The 7,174-nt window shown below is 37.4% G+C and overlaps 1 protein-coding gene across 1 annotated transcript in view; it reads left to right on the top strand.

Annotated features, from left to right (window-relative positions):
- The first annotated feature begins 1,579 nt into the window (after window positions 1-1,579).
- LOC5573036 overlaps window positions 1,580-7,174 on the top strand; it is a 167,943-nt gene continuing 162,348 nt past the window's right edge. Inside the window, exon 1 of the mRNA XM_021838420.1 lies at window positions 1,580-2,068. The gene's annotated coding sequence lies outside the window, so the exon portion shown is untranslated. The remainder of the gene's footprint in view (window positions 2,069-7,174) is intronic.

The raw sequence follows: 7,174 nt of genomic DNA, 5'->3' as shown, positions 1-7,174 counted from the left end.
TGCTCTCGTCGCTTGCCCCGGGAAAAGCAAGTGTCAAGGTCGAAAGATCAAACAGAACTCTTCACCTAGAGTCAATATTATATTAAGTAAGAAAGTATAGCATGAGAAAAATAAGAGTTAAATTTCGTAAAATATTTGATGAAAAGTTGAGAATAGTGTCTCCCTGAAAAACTTAATTTTAATTGAAATGTATGAAAAGTGGCTGTGATTAAGGCCCAAACGCAATGATAGTGGAACGGCAACGGAAAGCGGAACCGGTTCGTCAGCATGAACTATAGCATGTTTGTCGACTCAGACTTGGTTCACTTCCGTTCGTTGACAGCTCAGTCAAGACGGTGTGTTTCATGCTGGCGAACCGGTTCCGCTTTCCGTTTCTGTTCCGCTATCATTGCGTTTGGGCCTTAAGAATCAAACTTTTTTTTTTGCAAGAAAATGTCGAAATTATTAATTAGTAGTGCATTTAAAATTTTTCAAGGTAGGCTAAGTGTACTCTTAAGTACTCTTTTACAGAGTTGAAAAAATGTACTCTTTTCAGTGAGAGCAAATATGGTAACCCTAGTCCCACACCGTGCCAATACACAACAGACCAGGCTTTTGAAGCTTTTTTGTACCCTACTATAAATTTAAAAAAATCAGTCCGGGTACGTATGCATCTGGTATACCATAATTAAGACCTCACTGGCATTGGTCTTAATGTGCCGGATGGCACTCCTGATGATGGGCTAGTGCTTTGAAAGCGGCACGAGTCGCTTGTACAAAGCTGGTTTTAGACCTGTGGTTGTTTTAAGAGATTCATAAGAGCCCAACGTAAAATCCTCGCCACGTCTCCATAGTAGATTCCACTTAGGTTGACTGGTGGCCAGAAACCTGTTTCCAGAAGGAGAGGTCCAAGTCTCACTAACTCCCACAATTATTTTCTCAATTTGTCAGAAGAACTCTAATGATTAATTACAATACATAAAAGAACATTAACTCCACCTTTCTTACCCGAAATCGATAAAATCCACCTTTTTATTGACAACAATATCGCCGGTTAATACTGCTTTCATTACAATGATTGTAACCCTTGATCCTCACACATGCTTATCCACTTGACCACCATCGGCTTCGGAAATCCTACAGAGCCGCCATCCATCCGTGGCCGAAAGCGAGCAATCAGTTCTTCCCATTAGCTTCCAATATAGCAGCTCTCTATAGGTATGGAAGGATGCTAAGGAGGGGGTCCCATTCAAACGGTCATAATTTTCCTCACCAATTTCCACCACACCTTCTCGTACCAGTTCCGTCACTTTCTCCTGTGTCAACCCGAGTCGGCCGAAAGTGAGAGCGTTTGCATTTCACTTTCTTTGACCTTGCAGGCGCCGGCGCCGTTCGGCTGAGTTCGGCTTTCTGCACGTGGTTTGCGTTCGGTCACCAGAGACCGGGAACGGAGCAACGGCTCGGAAGTGCAACGAGACGGCTGCTGAGCGAATGCTGTGTTGATGGCGGATGGAGCATCTGTTGAATCTTATCTCGATATGGCAGGGCCAGCATCCATCGCAGGATGCGGTGACTGTTATCATCAGTTTGCGTTCAGCCGTCGGTGCGTTCGGTCGTGGAAATTTTCCAGTGCTCTGGACCAGTAGTAGTGGAACGGTACAGTCAGTGTCAGAAGGAGGCTACAGGATTACAACTCCCACAAGGATTATTACAGGGATCATCTCTGTTGGATGTTGGTGCAAGCTTCCCTCGTTGGAGTTTCGTCTTGACAAGATAAGTGTAATAAGTAGAAGCGCGTGCGTTTCCATTGAAAAGTGATACATCATTCGATGAAAACGTGTTGAGTGGCTTTTGTACGAGGGAAATACAAGGAAGTGAACCCTCTCGAATTCAATCAGACCGTTGAGAGGATAAAATCATTTTTACATTATTATCTTGCTGTGAAGACGGAGTGCAACGTTTGGAATGTGTCTTGCTGAAGAAACACAATAGCGAAACAATTTCCAGTGAACTGAATTTGAAAGTGAGTTTTTTCTGCAGTGAGTACAGAGCATTTTTGGAATACCGCAATAAGAGATCGAAGAACTAGGTGAGCTATTTTCGATTTTGAATTCCTTCTACTGATTTTGTGCTCACAAATTATTAAAATGTTGACATTCGAATGCAAGATCTTAAGCTTTTGATTGTGGTTTGAAACATCAATGGAATCGAATGATTCATCATTCCACAAAATTTATATGATACAGTTTGACAAAACCCTATCTAATGAAACATATCGTATCAAAGATAAACTATAAACTAATGGAATTGCAGAACTTCATCCGACTAGAACTGAATAAAACACAAATAAAAACTCGCTGATTACTGATTGATGAGCATTGAAAAGCTCTGCTGTAAAAGCGAGGCACACCCGTTTTTATCTTAATTCTGGTCTTCACCAGTTTCAAATACATATTAGATAATTTAGCTGAAAACTAAAACAAAGTGAGGAGTTTGCTTTGGAAAGTTGGGATAATCTTATCAGCTACCGTTTCGCTGAAATGAATTTAAAGAGCGAGCTTCTTCGACATGAACTTATCAAAACGTGAGGTTTTGCACAACCAGTTCCCTAGTTGTCTGAAGTTCTGTCAGATAGTTCATCTTCGAACTTTGATAGACCGCCACAGGCAAACTTTGGTATGAGGTATGCCACACAATTTCCAATGCATAAGAAGCCGAATCCTATTGGCAGTTTTGATTCCCTTCGGTAGTAGGGTTTTCCGAAAGCTACTTAGTTTTTATTTAATCGTATTGCAGTGCTTCTGATTGCAAAGTTCCATGCCAAAGTGAATCATAGATGTGCCCAAGTAGCCCTGCTCCTAACTAGAGGAATTCCGTTTTCGGTCGCCAAAATTGAAACCCATTTTTTATGATTAAATGTAGGGGTATGCGGTATGAGTATTTTCAATTTCGATACAAAAGGAAACGATATGCGGAATTTCCAAAACTGTTCATAGCGAAACGAAACGACGGTTGAAATATTCCGTAAAAACCGATACAAAATTCAAATCCTCACGAAATATTTGGAAACGAAACGAATTTTTTCTGAATATTCCGCGATTTTTTTTTGTTTAGTGATAATTTTGGTAATCCAACACGTAGCGTTAACAGGAAAGAAGGGTCTTTTCATAACCCATCGGGCTTTACATAATTTTAATTATACTACGTGCATCTTACTACTAAACTGCAGTCGATTTGGGTGACAAATATCCCAAGTAGCACACATGTTATATTAGAAGCAAAATAACTATTATATGACAAGATCTAGTCATATATCTGTTGATATGCCTGTATTATAACATGTGTGTTACTCGGGATGTGCCATGACGAAGAGAACGAAACTGCCAAAAATAATCAGGTTCCCCATACCTGCAATAAACTTCCCGCTTTTCTCTCAATTGCCGTGTACAACGTATGGTGCGTTGCGACACTCGGGCGTAATCTTCAGCAACTTTTGTAAAATATTGTAAAAATTTCGACTGTTTTTAATTCTATTTTAACTTCATAATACTATGAAAAATACTGAAAGGAGAAAATATTATTTTTACTGCTTCAGCCAAACACAAATGGATGTGAAATTTGCGAAGTTACACGTCTTTTTGGTGAGAATCGAACTCACGACTCCCTGTTCCTGAAATAGGGCGCGTTACCCCTACACCTTGAGAGGACTCATGGACGCATAAGTTAACCTGAATTCGATTTCAGCTCAATAATCACGTGGTCCTCTTTCGCAAAGCGCACCTCTTTCGGAATGTATTTGCTGAAGTATAAAATTAAATTAAAATTTAAGGAATACATGAACTATACTTGATAAATCAATCGAGATAAATCTGGAAGAACTGCAAGAGTAATAAATTCTAAGAGATATTGCTGGAGGAACTTAACAAGGATTCCCTAGTCGAGTTTAACAGTGCGTTCCTAAAACAAATCCTGGAGAAATTGTGGATTAATTCTTGGATGAATCACTCTATAAATGACTGGGAAAATGAATGGAAAAATACCGAGGGAAGATTTTTTTAAAAGTAACCCATGTGGAAGTAACTAGGGGTATTTCCGGTAATTCACTTGAGCAAATACTGGATAAATGAGCGTTTTCAAAAATCTGTGAAGCAATTTCTGGACCATTTCTTAAGAATTGGATTTTTGATAAGTTTTGAGATTATGTAATTTAAGATGCTTGGTTTAAATCTGGCTTCAGAATCAAATTATCAATAAAACTTAAACCTCAAAAGTATTTTAAAAATTATTTGAAAATTATGAAAAAGTCCTGAACCTGGACAACATAGCATTGAGGAACTGCAAATTAGAGTGAACAGTTTATCCATGTTCGTTCAAACAATCCCACGGTGCCCCGACAGACCGTTATTATGCAAAAAAAATTGTCCATCAAATCTGAGCACAGGGCTCGATTCCTGGGGTCATTCAGCACCTCTGGACCAATTTAAAAAAAAAATCCCTAGGAGGAATTTCGAGAATTCACGTTTTGAAGTTTTTGACTGAAAATTTCAATATTATCCATATTAAAATTTTGCAAAAGCACTGAAAAAATCTACAAAAACGCTCAAAAAGTTGGCCAAATTGTTCTCAACTAGTATAACATTGTTACAGATGTTATAATTAGAAATATTTACTACTGACTTAACTTACCAGAGTGGCATAAGTATGTTTTTACATGGCGTAAACCAGTAAGCTTCGTTATATAGAATGAAATCAAAGAAATAAATATTAATATACTATTGATGTTACGTTCGATAAACGATTGTACCCCGTTTGGCATAAAGTCGTTTGGCATAAGGTCGTTTGGCATAATGATTGACTTAGAATCGGCATTTTTAATGCTTGTTGCGATAAACATATTTGAAAATAGTAAATTAGCAAAGAAAACTCGCAAAGGGAACGCTCATAGAACATTTCGCTGCAAATCAAGCTTTGTCTCAGTTCGGACGTAACACTTGATAAAAATTATTTGCTAAAGGAAGGGAAAATTTATTCGCTAAATAGTAAAAGGTCTTATCCAAAGATCTATTACTGCAGCATAATGCAAAAATAGCTTATGTACGAGAGCATATTATTTTTTGTTTAAAATGTTTAAGGCTCTTACACAAAAAAAATCTTCTCACGGTATAACTCAAATAAACAGCACATTTTTAAAAGAAATTATCTGTGGCAAAACTTTTCAACAATTCAATATTAAATTTCATTTTGAAAGTGTACATAAAAAAACAAATAACAGCACGTCTTGCAAGAATTGATAAAACAGCAATATATTAAAATGGTTAATATTTAGATTTACTAAGTAATAAAATTTAAAACAGTATAAATATGAAGAACAGCCTATTTATAAAAGAAGGCAAAATTTATTATTAAACCAATAGAAGATTGAGGCCCAGATAGCCGTAGCGGTAAACGCGCAGCTATTCAGCAAGACCAAGCTGAGGGTCGTAGGTTCGAATCCCACCGGTCGAGGATCTTTTCGTAAAGGAAATTTTCTCGACTTCCCAGGACATAGAGTATCTTCGTACCTGCCACACGGATACACACATGCAAAAATGGTCATTGGCATAGTAAGCTCTCAGTTAATAACTGTGGAAGTGCTCATAAGAACACTAAGCTGAGAAACAGGCCCTGTCCCAGTGGGGACGTAACGCCAGAAAGAAGAAAGAAGAAGAAGAAGATTGGACGCAAAAAAATATTGCGGCATAATAAAACGAAAAGACATCAACAATTGCGTTCAGAATCATCGAAGTGATTGTGCTACATTTCCCCGAATGTCGTTTCTTCGAATGTCGGTTCTCCGAATGCCAGTTCCTCGAATAACCTGCCAGTTTCCTCGAAAAGTGGTGCAGTTTAAATAGGTGCTATAATAGTCTTCAGTGGCTGGATAGTGAACGAGAAAGAACGATAAGCAATCGAAAGAAGGAGTTATTCCATCATTCTCGGCTATACACATATTGGCAAAAATGCTGAGGACGGTAAAACTTAAAAGAACCGCCGATTAAATGAAGAAGGGTGCATATTAGATGGCCAGTTCGTTCACCACCCCGAAATGTATAAAGTTACGACAGGTATGAGTGCTAAAAACTTTTCGGGAAATGGGCTAATCGGGGAAACAAGATATTCGAGAAACTGGCTCTCGAGGAACTGGCGTTCGGGAAAACGACATTCGGAGAACCGACATTCAGGGAAAAGTAGCACAACCCATCGAAGTAACTGCAGTAATCGAAGTCTCCTTGTGCTGTTAACTTAAACAGATCAATGTTATCGAATGCCGCCCTTTTGTAAATAAAATATTTAAAAAATATAGCTTCATAGAACGGCCTTTGTAAAAAAGAAGGCGAAATGTATTTAAATATTAAATCAACAGTTTTTTATACCTATAATTATGGTTACATTATATTTAGAAAAAAAAAACATAAAACGTTTGAAAGAAGGGTAAATTTGTGCTAAATATATCAAAATCTAATAGCAAAACTCAAGAGAAGAATTAATATTTGATAGAAGGGTAATTTCTGGATAAATAATTAATATATTAATTATATTTTTCCTAATATGCTTCAGTTTATTCAAGAGCATATGATTGTTGAACAAAGTGTCATCTTATGCCAAATGACCTACCACCTCGATAAACATAAACATTCTATGGTGAATATTATTAACTAACAGCTTATTTTCCGACTTTCACACTAAGTGACCAGCCCACCAAAGTCTGCCGTATTTATTTTGCTTAATAAAATTTTGTTCTTTGTTCATCTGGTACTACTCTTGATGTTTACGTCTAGTTTTCCACCGAGTATTACACTTTACCTAAACAATATCCTGTTCAACATTCTAGGCCTCTACAGGATTATAACTACACGGGAAACATGATTGTCATATGTCACAAGTGTTCGAAGATGAACAAAGTCATTAACAACTTCAAACAAACCCCCATTAAATACTACTTAAGTATCAACTTCACTAGGACTTTCACTCTATATAACTGCAACCATTTACTTCGTTTTATGTTTTTCGGGATTCATCGTCAATCTGTTTATTGATTTCTAGGTTGCGTTCAGCTCAGTAAAAAAAAACTAGAATCCGTCTTTCAATGAGCGAAATATTATGTTAGCCTTATTTTTTGATTTCTCGCAAAAAGTACTGTTGTGCTTTTCCATTT

The sequence above is a fragment of the Aedes aegypti genome, chromosome 1 (genome assembly GCF_002204515.2).
Source record: "Aedes aegypti strain LVP_AGWG chromosome 1, AaegL5.0 Primary Assembly, whole genome shotgun sequence".
Taxonomy (NCBI): Eukaryota; Metazoa; Arthropoda; class Insecta; order Diptera; family Culicidae; genus Aedes; species Aedes aegypti.
The sequence above is the reverse complement of the archived record's forward strand: the minus strand, read 5'-3'. Positions and strand labels throughout refer to the sequence as shown.